A 20268-nucleotide genomic window follows, 5' to 3' on the forward strand; every position below is an offset into this window, starting at 1 on the left:
TTTTGAGCTTTTTGAACATAGAGTTTATCAATTTAATTAGCAATATAGGTTTAATTATCATTTCTTCTCCTATTTCTTCAAGTTTAAGCATGAGTAGCTAGATTTTTACTAGGGTTGTGACCCAACCCTAGTGTGTAAACTTAATGGGTGTTTGATTTATTACTTGTTTATGGTTGGGTATTTATTATTTAGCCTTGTTCTTGCTTTTATTTGAAGAATTAATGGTTGCAAATATTAGTTCATGCCTATTTGACTTGGTCTCTACTTGAGAAAGAGAGAGTCTAGGAAAACTTGTCTAACAAGAAATTGGGTCAATCGAGAGATTGATAAGCCAAATTAAAGGGTTGAACCTAGAGATAGTAAAACCCGACTTGAGCTTTTATTCAACCGTTTCGTTCAATACCCATTTGGATTTGAGAAAGCCAAATTGGGCAAAATCATTCTCTGACCGAGACGTATTGAGGACACCAAGTGTTGATAGCTATATTACACCCCGACCAATAAAATAAGCTTTAAAGTTTACAACCCATTAGGCAAACACCTAGGTGAAGGTCATAGCCCTAGGACTTTTATATCATTTGAAAAACAACAAAAATAATTTCCCAGTTTCAGTCTTTAAATTGCAATCGTAGTGTAATTTAAATTTTTAAACAAACCAAATATTATGGAAGTGCAAATTTAGATATACAAACTCACATGCTAAGATATATACTACTAACTCCCATTCATATAACTCCCTGTGAAATTCGACCCCGACTCTTGTTGGGTACTATTATTGCATCGACTGTTTTCATAACCTCGAATTAAGGTGTGAACTTGGACGAGATCAATTTTTGGCGTCATTTCCGGGGAGCTAAAAATGGTGTTAGCTATATATTTAGGTGTGTTTTTTGGGATATCTTCTTTTCCTTCATTATTACTAACGTGTGAGTATTATAGGTGCAATCATGGCAAACAACGAGCTCGGAAACATAGCCGCGGGGGATGTGAATATTGAGGATGATCAAATGGATGAGGTCCCTCTTGAACCTCAAGCCAATAGACGAGGTCGACTGCCTCAAGACAATGTACCCGCTTCACCCCACCTCCACCATGAGCGGCTCCACACCGGGTGTTGCCGAATGAAGGGTATGCAAGTGCTATAGTCCCTCCCCGTATTAGGGCGGGCAACTTCCAAATAACCAACATGATGCTCACTTTGCTCAAGAAACGAGGGTTCTTTACCAGTGCACCGGGTCAAAATGCATATAAACACTTGAAGGGGTTCATAGATACGTGTTGGGGGAGCAAACAAACAAATGTCTCCAAGGATGCTTTGAGGCTAAGCCTTTTTCCCTTCTCTCTACGGGGAAAAGTTTTAGATTGATTGGAACGTTTACCAAATCGTTCCATTCATAATTGGGATGAACTAGCGGAGAAATTTATTTCAAAGTACTTCTCTCCTAGGCACATGGCTATTCTTCGGGATGAAATTCTAACATTCAAGCAAGAGCCCAATGAACCACTGCATGAGATATGGGAAAGGTATAGAACAATGGTGAAAGAGGTACGAACTTTTTTGGGTTGGACAGTGCTCTGGGGAGTAAAGAAAAAATTTTGGTAGAAAAAGACCTTTTTGCGGCCCACTATGCGGTCGCATAATCACTCTGTGGGCCGCAAAATGGCCACAGAGTGAAACAGTAACTGAGCAAGTTTGGAGGAAAGTCTACGGTGCATTATGCGACCGCAGAACAGGTCTGCAGACCGCATAATGGCCGCAGAGTGGGGCAAAATTGCCCAGTTCTGGAGGGCCATTTCGTGGACCGCTTTCTAATTTTTTTACCCGACCCTATTTCGATATATTAGAGTAACGGACCACTTCTGAAGCAAAAACATATATTCTAGAGTGAGGAAGTGCCAAAGAGTGGGGGGGGGGAGTTTCTAAGCCCATCATCCATCAATATTTTCTCAAAGCTGAAGAAATTGTAAGAAAAATTCACTAGGTCTTTATCCTAGAGGTAAGTTTTTACTCCATGACCCTCAATTTCATGATTTTAACTGAAAATAAGTAATAAGCCAAGTAAATTGTGGGGTGTGGGAGTTGTTTATTTTACATGCATGTACCATCTAGGATAGTGGGAAGATTATTGAGCTCTTTTGGGTAAGCTTTGGGTAGTGGGATGATAGAATACACCATAGGTGGACCTTGGAACCTTAATACACACCTAGTGTTTGATAAAATGCTCAAGTGAGCTGGAATTATGAATTCCTTCCTAATTTGTATTCAATTTTGCAATATCTCTAAATAGATCGAAGTGGCTAGGATCTCCGGAACATTTTAGTAAATTAAAAGGGCTCGAGGCAAGGTATGTTAGCTAAACTCTTCTCTTAGAATTGAACCCCACGATATCCTTGTAAGTCCCGTGATGCTTATTATAAATTGATTATTCCAAATAAGCCCTGTGTCAAAATAAATATGCGTTCAATATGTATTCCAAAGACTCTTGTTATGTTGAGTCACCGTTGAGAATGTGGTTTAAGTATGGGATGTGTGATATTATGTATTTAAAGTCTTAAATTGAAAAGCCTTGTTGTTGATTATCCATGTTGATATTTGAAAGTGAAATAGTGAGCATGAATTTTGAAGTACGGCCAACGTGCCAAGAATGATATTGCGTTATGGCCAATGGAGCCAACAAAATGATTGACATGTAAAATAATGTGAAATGAGTGGTAAATCCTTTTTATAATAAATGCTTTGGGAGATCGTTTAGCCACCGATGAAGGGTAGGTCGAAATAACCTAACCCCAAAACTACACATGTCGGTGTAGGAGTGATTGAGGGGTGAATCCCCGTGATAATGTGATAAGATTGTTTCCCCTTATATGGGATGAGATTGATGTATTGAGTTGTTTCCCCTTAAATGGATGAGATTACTAGTAGCGAGATGTGATGTGATATCGACCCACATGGCATTGTGGTGAGACGGCTTAGCTGGTCGGGCTGAGATCGGATGCCATGCCGTGCACATGGTGGTATTGTGAGTGTATGTCTCGGAGTGAGACGGCTTAGCCGGTTGGGCTGATATCGGACTCCGTTCTAAAACACGGTAGTGTATCGATGGTAAAGATCTCCCAACTTAAAATACTGAAATTTACTTGTCCCTAACTTGACACCTTATTACTATTTGATCCTCTTATTGATGTCCTATTTCCTTCTTTGTTTACTATTATTCATTCTATTGAGAGGGTGCTTAGTTATACATACTAGTACTAATCCATATGTACTAACGTGCCTTTTGCCAGTGGCGCTGCATCTTTAATGAATGCAGGTGGTTCCATAGCATGTGGTATTGATCAGTGATAGCAGCACACCCTCTCCTCAGCTGACTTGGTGAGCCCCACTTCATTTCGGGGTCCTGTACTTCCTATCCTTCGTACATAACATTTTGAGGTATAGCCGGGGCCTTGTTGCCGGCACTGTCATATCACTCTTTTGTTCCTGTTATAGGCTCTGTAGACATAGTGTGGGTTGTATCTATTTTTGGGAAAGTTAAACTAAAAATGTTGTAATTGTATCATCTGTCCCACTTTAACTATGATTGTATAATGTACTGTATTGAACATTTGTTAAGGACGTAACTAATAGAAATGAAATGGTGTTGTTCACATGACTTCTTACTGACTAATTAATGAAATGCATTCGTCTCTTCATTAGTGGGTGAGTTGGGTAGACGGCACTGTGCAGGCTTGCTCGACCGAGGTAACTCTGTTGAGCGTCGGTCGCTCTCCCCGAGGTAGACACCGCGCTTACATCCTTGAACCCACTAGAACCACTATTGAGAGTCACCCGCTCTGACCTGGTCCCGAATATAATCAAACTCCAACACTCTATTAGCACATGAACACTCCCAAAGAAGCAACCGAATGAATTCTTTTCCTTGTACATCACATCTACAAGAAGCATAAACTCTGAATCTTCCCAACACCTGCACATAAATCGATAAGGCAAAATATAGCACACATTCATCAAGTTCTTTGCTCGAATCACCCCTGATGTTTCCTTTTCTTAGTCGTAAATAATCCACCACTGCACCGATAACCAGAAACCGTACAAGCAGACAACCTCGCGATCCAATCATAGACGGTGGGTTCCCCCACTTAGCTTTAAGCTACCATCACATAATGTAGAACCCACAAAGATTCCTCCTTCTCAATTACCATGATCTCGCACCGCCAACCCGCCAAATTTCTCGTAGTCTCTTGTTAAACATTTCATAAATATTCCGAATTATCAGCCACAATTGCATATTCAACCTTCTGTCGGGTAGTAAGTAGAACTCTTCATAGAACTTCATCAAAATCATGCAACCACTAACCTACTCATAGGAGATGACCCACCTGTGGAATTCCATACCGACATCTTCCAACGATGCTGCACTGAGTACCACTACTACGAAATCAGCAAACCCTCTTAAGCCCATGCTCGTCCACCGGATGTACAAGTCTTTTCACTCCCCATTGACATCAACTGAAATTCCGACAATACATTCCAAACTCGAAGTCACATCGTATCCCATAACAATAATCAAGATCTTACACCCCTAAACACTCCAAGCCAACTTCCTTCCATCATATTCAACCTTCCTCGGCATAGTAGCCACCATTCCAAATAAAATTCGTAGACCCAGTCACTGTCCACCATGATTCCCAAATCGCTCTAAATGTTTCTCAAGGCATGTGGCTATTCTACCACAGAATCCATATGCTACTTTGCCACTCCCACTTCAGTTAAACCATCTCCTTTAAGCAACTTCTCGACTTCTACTTTTCATATTTGACCTGCTAGCAATTCAACTACCGCGAGACACCTCCCACTATGTCCTTACTCATCCTTCGCTGCCCAAATGCTACCTCAAATCAAAACCCATCTCTGTAGCACCTGAACTAATAAATTGCTACCAACTCTAAGCCTCCTTGAAGATCATCTTTCTCGAGCCATCAGCATTAGAAACACCGATTCGATTTTGAAATCATTACACACCGCCATCTCTGACAACCACTTCTCAGGCACCATTTCACAACACCCTGCCCCGAAGGCAAATCAAAGAAGACCATAACACCGGCGAATTTTAATGAGTTCAAACAAGGATGATGACACCACATCACAAATGAGAATTCCACCATGCTCGAAAATATCAAGTATCGTTACTCCATCAACCAAAGCCTGAACATTGATTGTCCGATTGTCTTTCCTACGTTGGAATTAAATGCCGAACCTCTAAACCATGCACTGAGAAATCCTCCTTTCGAGTCATTCACTGCCTCGACACATAAACAAGCACCCTACCATTACACCAACACTGTGCGATAACAACACATGAACATCATAATAATCTATGCATAACCTCGAAACCATAGGAAATACAGATACTGGGCTAAAACAACAGAACTCTCTTCCGCAAGGCGACGATAATAGCCTGCCCGAATATGCAGGGAGAAACATCCTGCACCACGTCTGCAGTACCACTACAACTCCTCGATGCCCAATTGATAACAAGCGCCCCACATCGCATAAGATTGAGTAGGAAGAAAATGAAGGCATAAGCTTCAATGGAATAAAATCGCACGATGAGGAATCAAGAAAGGAGGTGCTCCTAACAGCCCTATAGCCTCTCGAAAATAAGTACATACGTCTCTGTACCGATCCGCAAGACTCTACTAGACTTGCTCATGACTCATGAGACCCTAGTAAACCTAGAGCTCTGATTCCAAATTGTCACGACTCAAAACCCATTATAGGTCGTGATGGCACCCAACATCTCCGTTAGGCAAGCCAATAATGAACTAACAAAATAATTATTCATTTTATTATTTTTGAAATCATGAATCTTGTTAGGTGGAGACGTAAATGCGTTAAAGTCGTAGATGAATGCAATTTAAATATTATACAAGTTAAAGTATATCAAGGTTAAGCAAACCAAAAATGATTTCTAGAACATCCCAAAATCCGATGTCAGAAGTGCATGAGCATTTACTAAGGAGGACAATAATAATACAATATCTGTCCGGAATGTAAATAAGACAGGATAAAGTAAATAGTACAATGGAGACTTTGTAGGCTGCGATATGTAGCCTGGAATACAGCTCACCATAAAGTCTCCTTAGCAGCTACGCCTACGCGCCAAGATGACTACCAATTGAACCTGTCAGATCCTGCACATTTAGTGTAGAAGTGTAGCATGAGTACGTAAATCAACGCATACCCAGTAAGTATCTAGCCTAACCCCGGAAAAATAGTGACGAGGGGCCGACATCGACACTTACTAGAGGTCCAATAAAGCAATATGATAAATCATAAGGAGATATGAAGCACAATAGCAATAATGGGGTAAAACTGTAAGATACATAATCTTCCAAAAATTTCTTTTAAAGTTATAAATTTCTCAGTCTCATATTCTATCTCAACAACTCAAATATATTAAGTGCCAGAAACCAACGGATAATGAACACCATAATAAATGCCAGGTATCAGTGGGAGGAAAATCTCGTGAATATTCGGGCTGCTAGCGATATAATGCACGATTATGCCGAGGTGGTACGGCCCGATCCAAAATAATATGTACACTACCAAGGGTCGATCGGCACGAACCATACATGCATCTATTATAATTCCGAGGCATTCGGCCCACTCCACAAGAAAGTAAGGAAATCATCGAATTACGAGACACGTGCTTACAATACAGTACATGAGCACAAAGTGAATATAACCTTTACCGTTTCTCAAATAACTTGCCAACAACTCAAGGTGATAAGGCTCGGCCTAATATATATATAAAGTGAGCAGAATGAGTTCAAATAATTCAAATATTACATGATAATGTCCTAAGTCTACCCGGACATAAACATGCTTTAGCTACGTGCGAACTCTTTAAATATTACATGATAAAGTCCTAAGTATACCCAGACATAAACATGCTTTAGCTACGTACAGACTCTCATCACCTCATGTGTACGTAGCACCCACAACTAGTAGCACATAACAATTACATCGCCTAGGGGGTGTCACGACCCAAATCGGAAGGCCGCAACGGGCACCCAGTGCCTTACTCAACCGAATACCAACGTAACATATCTTTCTTATCACACCATCATAGGTAAATGGGCCAGAAGGGACATCATGAGATAACTGGAATAAAACATAAGGGAATACTAGACATAAGACGACCTAACATGATATAGAAACTTATACACGTGACATACGGGCCTATAAGGCCGACATGATTATTTGTACACTCAAAATATAGGACGATAAAGCCATACAAGTATCTGTATACATAACATCTGTCTACAAGCCTCTAAGAATACAAAAATGTCATAAAGGTCGGGACAGGGCCCCGCCATACCAATCAATACATGTCCAAATCATGCTGACCAAATAGGCAACTCTGGAGCAAGTGGAGTGCACCAACACCTTCCGCTGAGCTGATAGCCTACTAGGAGGACTGTCAATCTATCTATCGAGACCTGCAGCCATGAAACGCAGTGTCCCCATGCAAAAGCAATGTCAGTATAAATAAAGTACCGAGTATGTAAGGCATGAAAGAAACATGGTGTAAAGAACTCAACATGTAAGTCTGAATATCTCAGTGAATCGTGAAACATTTATAATGTCATGCATATGCGTGTAAATGTTATACCGTGCATAGGTATATAAGTACATAATATCATCAAGCCTCTGAGGGCATCCCATCATATCATCTCCGCCTCTGTGTGCAAAATCATCAACGTATACTAGCTGATCAGGTAGCGGTGTGTATATAATGCTGTAACCTTTCTCCATATCCCATATACATATAATATACCCATATATAACGATATTTGGTCATGGGTCAATGTACATGTATAAATGAATGCAATGTATAATGAAATAAGTCAATAAGATCTCTCAGATAAACTTTATCAACTTACGTATTTTTCTAAGACCCATGAACAGATGATATAATAATAGGACATATGGGGAATTAAGAACATAGACACTCCTAGTACTTCTATGAATAGAGCTATTTATGAAAGTTGTGTGTTTGCTCATTTCGTTTGTATCATATGGATCATGCCAAAAGTAAAGAAGGGATAGCCTTAACATACCTTTGTCTTTTACCTAACCAAACGATGTCGGTTCAGCCCGTTAGTACTTCAATCTACAACAAACAATAAGGGACCATTGTTAATCTTACAGAAACTAGAACTCAACACAAATGAGCGACTAGCTCATCGACAAAATTTTGATGTAACGACCCAACTGATCATTTTACGTCTGGTTTGGCAGTTTGAGGTTACGAATAGCTTCACACAGTGTATTATGACTTATGTGTATCATCGGGTCGGGATTTTGAGAAGTTCGGAAAGGATTTTTAGGAATGACTCATTTGAGAAGCTCGAAGTTTAAAGAATTGACCAAGTTTTGACTTTTGAGTATTCGACCTCGGATTGGAGTTTCGATGGTTCTGATAAACTCAGGTGGTGATTTGGACTTAGGTGTGCGTTCAGATTTGGATTTGGAGGTCCGTAGGGTAATTTGAAGCATTTTAGCGAAAATTGGAAAGTTGAAATTTTGGAAGATTGAGAGGTTTGACCGAGAGTTGACTTTGGTGATATCGGGGTCAGAATGTGATTCCGAGAGTTGGAACAGCTTTTTTATGTCATTTGGGACTTGCCTATAAACTTTGGTGTCATTTGGAGTTGATTTGGTATGATTCGGACGCTTGGTTGTGATTCTAGAAGTTCTTGAAGTTCATGGTGATTTTCATGTGTTTTGACATCCGATTCGTGATTCTAGAGGTTATTTTGGTGTTCCAATTATGCAAGCGAGTTCGTGTTATATTTTCAAACTTGTATGGATGTTTGCTATAGAGCCCCAAGGGCTCCGATGAGTTTCGTACGTTTTTCGAAGTGTTGGAAGAAGGTTCAATTGTGTTGGTGTCTCTATTTTCGCATTTGCGAGGTTTTCATCGCATTTGCGATGTCCTCATTTGCAAGATTATTTTTGCTTTTGCAACGATAGGCGGGGGCAAGGGAGTTCGCAATTGTGAACTATTACATCACATTCGCGATTAGGCAACTTCGTATTTGCAACACAAACTGTCGCTTTTGCGAAAACTCTGAGCTCGCATTCGCGAGTCTTATGTTGCATTTGCAACCTTGGCAAAGCTGGTCAGCCTTTGCTTTTGCGACGCTTTTGTCGCATTTGCGAGCATCGCAATTGAGATCCGGATGTCGCAAATGCGACATCTGAGGCTGGTATTAAGACTCCCATTTCGGGACTTAGCTTCATTTTATCATATTTTGAACACTAGGTCCAAGAGTGGGCGATTTTGAGAGAAGCTTTTCATATCAAATCATTGGGTAGGTGCCTCTAATCAATTTTCAATTATATTTTGTGATTATATCTTAGATTTAACATCAAATTCATGAGAATCTAAAGGAACATTTGGGGAAAATTGTAAAATCTTTCAAAAATGTAAAATGATGATTTGAAGGACGAATTGGTATTGGAACTTGACAATTTTTGTATGGTTGAACTTGTAACGGAATGGGTGTTCGGGTTTTATAAATTTTGTCGGGTTCCGAGGTGCGGGCCCGGGGGTTGACTTTTGTTGACTTTTTGCAAATTGTATAAAGATCATAGCTTTGTTAATTAAAATTATTTTCTCTTGCATTGTTTGATGTATTTAAGTCGTCTTTGGATAGATTGAGCCGCGCGGTGATGAATTGGTAAAGGAAAAGCTAAATTGAGTATTAAGTTGGCCGAATTGAGGTAAGTGTCTTGTCTAACTTTGTGGGGGAGGGGGGGAACCTACCCCTTAGGAATTGAGTTGATTGTGCTATCTTGTTATGTGAAAGTCGTGTACGCAAGGTGACGGGTGCGTACACGGTCTATATGTGGCATTGACCGGTTTAGATTGTCTAGTCCCTTCGCATTCCTTTGATTAAATTGTCATAACATGTGGTATCTCGTTGTTAGGCTACTCTTACATGCTCTATATGATGTTGTTAGCACTTATTTACCTCTTGCTCGTTATTTGGTCCTTATATGCCTTGGTTGAAGTTATTGCCTTGCTTATTGTCTTGTTACCTCTTAATTGTTGAGTTCCTCTATGAATCTGTGCATATCTGCTACATGTCCAAATTGTTATAATTGCATGCTTAATTATCACATGCCTTACATGTCTTGTCATTTTTGTAAAGGTTGTTGTATTCCTTTGATATTTACGTGGTTCCTTTGTTGCCATGTACTCATACCCTCGGTTGTAGAAAACTCTTGTAAATTGAGTTATTGAATTGTTGTTATTGATTTATATTATCGTAAGGGGGATCGGGTTGCATGCCGCAACAGGTGAAATAAGAGAGGTGGTGAAATAAGGGAGGATATTTATATTGTGATATTGTTATTATATGGTGGGATCGGGTTGCACGCCGCAACAGGTGAAATAAGGGTGAATTATGATATTGATATTATATGGTGGGATCGGGTTGCGCGCCGCAACGGGTTGCGCGCCGCAACATATTATGTTTATTGTTATGATATTGATGTTGTACGGTGGGATCGGGTTGCACGCCGCAACAGGTGAAATAAGAGTGAATTGATATGGTGGAATAAGAGTGAACTATGATTTTGATATTATATGGCGGGATCGGGTTGCACGCCGCAACATATTTGTGTATTTTGTATCCCCTGTTTTATTGTATTGGCTTCAGTTCCTTCGTACGAGATTCTGAGAATTTGTATTTCCGGTTTTCACTGTCTTCTGAGGATTTAGTTATGGTCATTGACTTACTGCCTTGCCGCCATTTCCTGAACTCTTTTTCCTAGTACTATTATTTTGGTAAATTGATTTTCAAGGTGAATTTACTACGTTGAGTCATTACCGCCTGCCCTGCTGAGTTGTTAGTAATATGGTGATTAAAAAATAAAAGAACTAATATCATGCTATCTTGCGTGATTTCTAAGTTAAAACTCGCCGTATATTTCGGTATTTACTATTTCTAATAGTTGTTATATTTTATTTCAATTGATTTCTCAACTTAATCTTCTTAACCTGTCTGAGGTTTTTATCTTACTTCAAAAGGAATTGTTATTATGATTTAATTTAATAAATCCTATATTAAATTCAATAGCTTATTCAATGTTGTATTTTATTTGAAAAATATTATTTTTCTTCACTCAAATGATTTCTAATATAAAATCATCTTTCTCACGGATTTCCTACCTGGTCTAGAAACTGAAATTTTACCTTGTGAAGTATAAGTAAAATCTCTGAAACATCTTAATTAGCATTTGACACGGATATTATGTACCGAGTAGCACGTGGGTTTTGCCATGCAAAGTGAGATGGAAAGATGTGGGCACAAAGTGCCATGTGTGTTAGAGGTTTGGAAATTGTGATTTATAATATGTGATTACGAGCATTGGAATTGTTGGAATTGTGTATTAGAAACGATTTGATTGGTGAGTTGACATCGTTTTCCCTACCTTAGTACATATATTTCATCTGTACCCCAACTATGTTGTTGTTTAATTATTGGTTATTTCTCGTTGCCATTCGTGTTCCCCTTATCGTTATTATTGATGTTATTTTGATTTCTTTCTGCTATTGGCAGTACTCTGATATTCCTTCCTTGTTAGCTTTATGTCATATCCTGCACAGGTTTATATTCTCGGTAGGTGTCTTGACCTGGCCTCGTCACTACTCTACCGAGGTTAGGGTTGATACTTACTGGGTACCACCGTGGTGTACTCATGCTATACTTCTACTTCGGATCGAGTTGGTTTTGAGACTTATGCTTGGTGTGGTTGGAGACTTCAAGGTACACCTGTCGGGCGTTCGCAGGCTCCGAAGTCACCTTTTAATTGTATTTATTTCCATTATTTTCTTTTGTTCCGGAACAGTGATGTATTCATTATGTATAACTACTCCTAGAAAGGCTTATGACTTGTACTACCGGTTTTGGAATTGTAAATTGTATAGAGATTTCTATTTCGAAATTGTTCGATGTTAGTAAATATTTTCGTTATTTATGTCAATGTTAGGCTTACCTAGTTTTAGAGACTAGGTGCCATCATGACTCCTTCGGAGGGATTTTGGGTCATGACAAGTTGGTATCAGAGCTTTAGGTTCATAGGTGCTACGAGTCATAAGCAGGTTTAGTAGAGTCTTGTGGATCGGTACGGAGACGTCTGTTCTTATCTTCAAGAGGCTACGGAAACTATTAGGAAATTCCGCTTCTTTCATTCCTTGTCGTGCGACATTGATTCAGCTCGAAGCATATACCTTACCTTCCTTTGCACTCCCTCGTGTATGGTATTGCGCTCTCAGTATCAGCTATGCGCCAGTGGTTCGTGATGCTGCAGATGGGCTACGAGGGGGCCAGGGATGCTCAAACATTGTCTCAATGTGTCGTCCAAACTGAAGATGCGGAGGTATTGAAGTACTATTCAGTTGTTCACATGGAGGTGCATCGGGTCCCAGCATCTAGTTGATGAGTACGAGCTTGGGAAGGTTTAATTGGTTGACTAGTCATCGAGATCGTGGTGGGGTCACGAGGTGGATGTTGATTGAGGATAGTTGGTGGTATTGGAGACTATGTGGTTTGTATGAGATTTCTACTGAGTGAAAGATACAGGTTATCATTCAAGGCATTGAAGGAAGCGAGTTTGACTGTCACGAGAATGGACGTACGCTTAGTAGATGACTTGGAGTACCTTGTAATTGGTATTGTACGAGCTGTGAAGGTTAGTTTTACGGATCATCAGATGTTATTTTCTATGGCTTCGCACCAAGTGGGGGAGTCTACTAGCGGCATGCAGATTGCAGAGTCAGGTGTTATACAAGTGTTGGCCTGAGATATGTATATATATGGTATTGGAAGTTTCCCCAAAATTTCTATATGATTAAGACCTGAGATCTTGCATGGGATGATGTTGGAGCTTACGGTATTTCTGCGTCATTAATGGATCTACATTTCAGTATCAAGGGGGGTAGGGGGGAGGTCGGAGAAACAACTTTAGATTTACAGGAGGTCTATTCAGTGTGGGCATCTTGGTTGCGGCATTATGGGGTGCTTCAGAGGAAATACGGTGGTTTATGAGCTTCTGGGCTGCGTGGTTTATGCTAGGATTTTATGCATTGGGTTTTGGTTGGGATCATTGTGTATCGACAGGGAGAAGTGTTACCCTAGAGGAAAGACGAGGAGTATTCGAAGGGTCAGCTCTGTGGTGTTGGGTCAGCATAGCAATGGAAGTAATTGGTCTTCTTTTTTTTTGAATGGGAATTCTTTAGCGGCAATTATAGTAGTACTTTTGGGTTGGACAGTTTGTGTGACTCGGTTGAGTTGGGAAGATGTGGTCCTGATGAATTAGTTGCGTGCGGATGGGTCTCGGAGAGTTCTCTATGGTTTCGACCACGGCTTGAGTCGGCTGTGTGCTATGGGCATAAGGAATATGTTGTACATTATGGTTTTCTCCTGGATGGATATCAGAAGTTAATAGAATGTTGGCATTATTGGATATCATATGTGAAGAGCATGCATTTTAGGAAGGAACCTTGAGTTTTGGTTTGCGGGTGCATGGCTAGTGGCATGGTGATTATTGGGTCTTGAGGCTTTTGAGGTTTAGGTTTTGTTACGCGGCCGGAAAATCTTCATGGATGCTTCAGTAAGATGATGGGGTGTGAGTGATGTATCAGCCATTCGAGTAGCGTAGTTGAGTTCGGGTATGGAAATTTTGGTATTCATGAGGTTTTGGGGCTGGATGTTCTCATATGCGGACTATTTATTATTTGCGGATTGTGAAGGAATGTTGAGAATGGGATAACTGATGGTATAAATTATCGATAGGTTGCTATGGACTTTTGGGAGGATATTTACCTATTTGGGAATGATCAGGATTTGGTTTGGGGGCTATTCGAAAGCTCATTAAGAATGTGTACTTTATATCGGATCAGGTTTGGGTACTCTTGTGAAGTTGATATCACGGTTATGTTACCGGGCGGAATTGATATCATTTTGCCCCTGGCCTATGTTATGTGCTATTCTCTTATGTAGTGATGGCCTGTGAGGTTGTATGATTATTCTCCACGCATGTTGTAATTCTGTTCAGGCCTTATGGCGATGTGGGCGAGATGGCCCTCGTGGTGTTGATTTGCTCATTGCACCTTAGTTGTGCTTGCTTTCTTCCATGTTTTATTAATTCTATTCATTTTTCCACAGTTATACTTGTGCACTCTACTGTGCTTGATATCAGTATTCATGTGATCAGTGAACCCGAGCACTTTGGCTTGATGAGTATCTGGGAGTGGGTTGCACGCCGCAGTGGATGTTATGTGGGATACCCTTTCCCTGTGTTTATTTGGTGTTTTGTTTTCCCTCTATGGGGTGATTTAATGAAACTGTACTTTTGTTATTACACATGTTGTACTTGTTAGGTAATCCCCATACCTTGCTTTCCTTCTATTTGTACTGCATAACTGAGTTATTGCTAGTTGGGTGTACGAACTATGTTATGTGAGGATCTGTGTGGTTCAGTAATGAGTTGCCATTTGGGCTGCTTGCTTAGTGTACGGACGAGAGAGCTTTTTGACTTGTTGACTTCATGGGCGGCTATGAGTTCCCGCATGCTTCCTTATCATGGGCAGCGTTGTGGAGGTCCGGAACAAGGTTCTATTCAATGTGAAGTGTATTGCCGACATCCAGAATGTTATTTGGGCAGCTATGATGGTCAGAAGTTATTGCTTCGGGCATTTGAGTTGTGTGGAACGTCATGTGATTGTACCCTGGGATGGAATTATGGCTCGATTCGGCTTGTTCGGGTTTATACAGTATGATGATGTAAGATTCGGGTCCTATGATGAGTTTCAGATGTTGAAGGTTGGGTTCTGCTCTAAGGTTATGGACTAAGGATGAAGTGAAATCTTCAGTTAAGTCGCGTTGTCAGTCCTACATAGGTTTGGGTGATGAGGAATCACCCTCGGGTGTATATATGGTGAGCTCATGCAGTGATTTGATAGCTTTAGAATGACGCCTGGCACGTTCGAGGACGAACATATATTTAAGTGGGGGAGGATGTAATGACCCGACTGGTCGTTTTGAGCAATTGCATCCGGTTTGGCAGTTTGAGGTCACGAGTAGCTTCACACAGTGTATTATGACTTGCGTGCATCATCGGTTCGGGATTTTGAGAAGTTCGAAAAGGATTTTTAGGAATGACTCTCATTTGAGAAGCTCGAAGTTTAAAGAGTTGACCAAGGTTCGACTTTTGAGTATTCCACCTCGGATTGGAGTTTCGATGGTTCTGATAGACTCGGGTAGTGATTTTCGACTTAGGCGTGCGTCCGAATTTGGATTTGGAGGTCCGTAGGGTAATTTGAAGCATTTTGGCGAAAATTAGAAAGTTGAAGTTTTGGAAGATTGAGAGGTTTGACCGAAAGTTGACTTTGGTAATATCGGGGTCGGAATGCGATTTCGAGAGTTGGAACAACTCCGTTATGTCATTTGGGACTTGCCTACAAAATTTGGTGTCATTTGGAGTTGATTTGATATGGTTCGGACTCTTGGTTGCGATTCTAGAAGTTCTTGAAGTTCATGGTGATTTTCATGTGTTTTGGCATCCGATTCGTGATTCTAGAGGTTATTTTGGTATTTCAATCGCGCAAGTGAGTTCATGTTATGTTTTCAGACTTGTGTGGATGTTTGGTATAGAGCCCCGAGGGCTCGGATGAGTTTCGTACGCGTTTCAAAATGTTGGAAGAAGGTTCAGTTGTGCTAGTGTCTCTGTTCTCGCATTTGCGAGGTTTTCATTGCATTTGCGAGGTTTTCATCGCATTTGCGATGTCCGCATTTGCGAGATTATTCTCGCTTTTACGACGATGGGCTGGGGCAAGGGAGTTCACAATTGCGAACTATTTCATCGCATTTGTGATTAGGAAGCTTTGCATTTGCGACACAAACTGTCGCTTTTGCGAAAACTCTGAGCTCACATTTGCGAGTCTTATGTCGCATTTGCGACCTTGAAAGGGCTGGTCAGCCTTCTCTTTTGCAACGCTTTTGTCGCATTTGCGAGCATCACAATTGCAATCCGGATGTCGCAAATGCGACATTTGAGGTTGGTATTAAGACTCCCATTTCGGGACTTAGCTTCATTTTATCATATTTTGAACCCTAGGTCCGAGAGTGGGCGATTTTGAGAGAAGCTTTTCATATCAAATTATTGGGTAAGTGCCTCTAATCCATTTTCAATTATATTTTGTGATTATATCTTAGATTTAACATCAAATTCATGAGAATCTTGTGGAAAATTGTAAAATCTTTCAAAAATATAAAATGATGATTTGAAGGACGAATTGGTATTGGAACTTGATAATTTTTATATGGTCGAACTTGTATCGGGATGGCTATTCGGGTTTTGTAAATTTTGTTGGGTTCCGAGGTGTGGGCCCGGGGGGTTAACTTTTGTTGACTTTTTGCAAATTGTATAAAGATCATAGCCTTGTTAATTGAAATTATTTTCTCTTGCATTGTTTGATGTATTTAAGTCGTCTTTGGCTAGATTGAGTCGAGCGGTGGTGAATTGGTAAAGGAAAAGCTAAATTGAGTATTGAGTTGGCCGAATTGAGGTATGTGTCTTATCTAACTTTGTGGGGGGGAAACCTACCCCTTAGGAATTGAGTCGATTGTGCTATCTTGTTATGTGGAAGCCGTGTACGCAAGGTGACAAGTGGGTACACGGTCTATATGTGGCATTGAGCGATTTAGATTGTCTAGCCTCTTCCCAATCCTTTGATTAAATTGTCATAATATGTGGTATCTCGTTGTTAGGCTACTCTTACATGCTTTATATGATGTTGTTAGCACTTATTTACCTCTTGCTCGTTATTTGGCCCTTATATGCCGTGGTTGAAGTTATAGCCTTGCTTATTGTCTTGTTACCTCTTAATTGTTGAGTTCCTCTATGAATCTGTGCATATCTGCTACATGTCCAAATTGTTATAATTGCATGCTTAATTATCACATGCCTTACATGTCTTGTTATTTTTGTAAAGGTTGTTGTATTCCTTTGATATTTACGCGGTTCCTTTGTTGTCGTGTACTCATACCCTCGGTTGTAGAAAACTCTTGTAAATTGAGTTATTGAATTGTTGTTGTTGATTTAAATTATTGTATGAGGGGTCAGGTTGCACGTCGCAACAGGTGAAATAAGGGAGGTGGTGAAATAAGGGAGGATATTTATATTGTGATATTGTTATTGTAAGGTGGGATCGGGTTGCACGCCGCAACAGGTGAAATAAGGGTGGATTATTATGGTGAAATAAGGGTGAATTATGATATTGATATTATATAGTGGGATCGGGTTGCGCGCCTAAACATATTATGTTTATTGTTATGATATTGATATTGTACGGTAGGATCGGGTTGCACGCCGCAACAGGTGAAATAAGGATGAATTGATATGGTGGAATAAGGGTGAACTATGATACTGATATTATATACTGGGATCGGGTTGCACGCCGCAGCATATTTGTGTATTTTGTATCCCCTGTTTTATTGTATTGGCTTCAGTTCCTTCGTACGAGATTCTGAGAATTTGTATTTCCGATTTTCACTGTCTTCTGAGGATTTAGTTATGGTCATTGACTTACTGCCTTGCCACCATTTCCTGAACTCTTTTTCCTAGTAATATTATTTTGGTAAATTGATTTTCAAGGTGAATTTACTACGTTGAGTCATTACCGCCTGCCCTGCTGAGTTGTTAGTAATATGGTGATTTAAAAATAAAAGAACTAATATCATGCTATCTTGCGTGACTTCTAAGTTAAAACTCTCCGTATATTTCGGTATTTACTATTTCTAATAGTTGTTATATTTTATTTCAATTGATTTCTCAACTTAATCTTCTTAACCTGTCTGAGGTTTTTATCTTACTTCAAAAGGAATTGTTATTATGATTTAATTTAATAAATCCTATATTAAATTCAATAGCTTGTTCAATGTTGTATTTTATTTGAAAAATATTATTTTTCTTCACTCAAATGATTTCTAAAATAAAATCATCTTTCTCACAGATTTCCTACCTGGTCTAGAAACTGAAAGTTTACCTTGTGATGTATAAGTAAAATCTCTGGAACATCTTAATTAGCATTTGACACGGATATTATGTACCGAGTAACATGTGAGTTTTGCCGTGCAAAGTGAGATGGAAAGATGTGGGCACAAGGTGCCATGTATGTTAGAGGTTTGGAAGTTGTGATTTATGATATGTGATTACGAGCATTGGAATTGTTGGAATTGTGTATTAGAAATAATTTGATTGGTTGAGTTGACATCGTTTTCCCTACCTGAGTACATCTATACTTTATTTGTACCCCAACTATGTTGTTGTTTAATTATTGGTTATTTCTCGTTGCCATTCGTGTTCCCCTTATCGTTATTATTGATTGTAATTTGATTTCTTTCTGCTATTGGCATTACTCTAATATTCCTTCCTTGTTAGCTTTATGTCATATCCTGCACAGGTTTATATTCTCGGTAGGTGTCTTGACCTGGCATCGTCACTACTCTACCGAGGTTAGGCTTGATACTTACTGGGTAACACCGTGGTGTACTCATGCTACACTTCTGCACATCTTTTGTGCAGAACCAGGTACTTTGGATCGAGTTGGTTTTGAGACTTATGCTTGGTGTGGTTGGAGACTTCAAGGTACACCTGTCGGGCGTTCGCAGGTTCCGAAGTCACCTTTTAATTGTATTTATTTCCATTGTTTCCTTTTGTTCCGGAACAGTGATGTATTCATTATGTATAACTACTCCTAGAAAGGCTTGTGACTAGTACTACCGGTTTTGGGATTGTAAATTGTACAGAGATTTCTATTTCGAAATTGTTCGATGTTAGTAAATATTGTCGTTTTTTCTGTCAATGTTAGGCTTACCTAGTTTTTGAGACTAGGTACCATCACGACTCCTTCTGAGGGATTTTGGGTCGTGACATTTGGACAGCACCTCCCCTTATTATTTTCACTTTCCTCAAATCCACAAACAAGACCAATGTGTCCAGAATGTCAACAAACATATATATATATATATATATATATATATATATATATATATATATATATATATATATATCTAGCCTCATATTCATTACAATACATCACCAAAACAGTCCACGCCATCTCACCCAACAACCAAGTTCCAACTTGCACTTTCCAAGCCTTCTCTTCTTCCAAACACATCAATCACAATAGCAATAGTATTCTTAAGTTATTTTCTACTGATTTCCATCAATAAAACATCAAGAATTCAACTCCAAAATAGTCCAGCAACTACAACACTTCAACATGAAGTTCAACTTACTTCACAAGTTTCCTTTATCAAATCAACTAGATATACATAGATGATACTAAATACATATAGGAGAAGTTAAACCTTGCCTTGGCAGCAAGAATACTCATCCAACTAAGCTTTACTTCAAGCTCAACTAAGCTCTTTACCCCAAACAAAAAAGTAGAGAGATAACTAGGTGATCTTGATCTTCCAAGAGAGAAATCACCTTACCAACTTGTGGATTTGGTCTTGAACCCTAGGATAACTTTGAAATAGATCTTGGGCTGATATTTTGGAGCTCCTTCACGTTGTAATAGAGAGAGAGAGAGAGGGATTATGAATTATTTTCTAAGTGAAATCGAGATATATCTATGTTTATATGGCCCCACTAATGGGCTTGGGAAGATGGGTCTTGGGCTGCCCCCAAGACGTGCCCATCTCTATCCTTTTCTATTCCCTTTTAATTTGATCCACAAGCTCTAAGTAGGTGATGCACCTACTTGTCACCTACTTAATCAAGTAGGTGATTCATGTTGGTCCTTTTTCCGTTTTGAAACATGTGTGTCATCCTCATTAAATAATTTAGACATAAAGTGAGTTGGTGAAGTAGGCACGTCGGGTAAGCAAGCAGCTCATTTTTTTGTCCAAAATCTCCTTTCTCACGTTTAAGTGCATTCGTCCTCAACCTAGTCGTTTGTATGTTGAACGGAAATACGGGATGTAATATCATTAGATAACTTTATATACTTTTAAAGAGAATCTCATTTCCGAGCTTACATCAATTGACTTACGGCGTACTTACACGTACGAAAAAATGGGGTGTAACAGGGGTTAGTTTCCCCCTCACAAGGTTAGACAGGAACTTACCTCACTCTGAAGTTTCATAACCGGCTCCAACGCCTCTCTAACACCTCA

The sequence above is a fragment of the Nicotiana tabacum genome, chromosome 12 (genome assembly GCF_000715075.1).
Source record: "Nicotiana tabacum cultivar K326 chromosome 12, ASM71507v2, whole genome shotgun sequence".
Lineage (NCBI taxonomy): Eukaryota > Viridiplantae > Streptophyta > Magnoliopsida > Solanales > Solanaceae > Nicotiana > Nicotiana tabacum.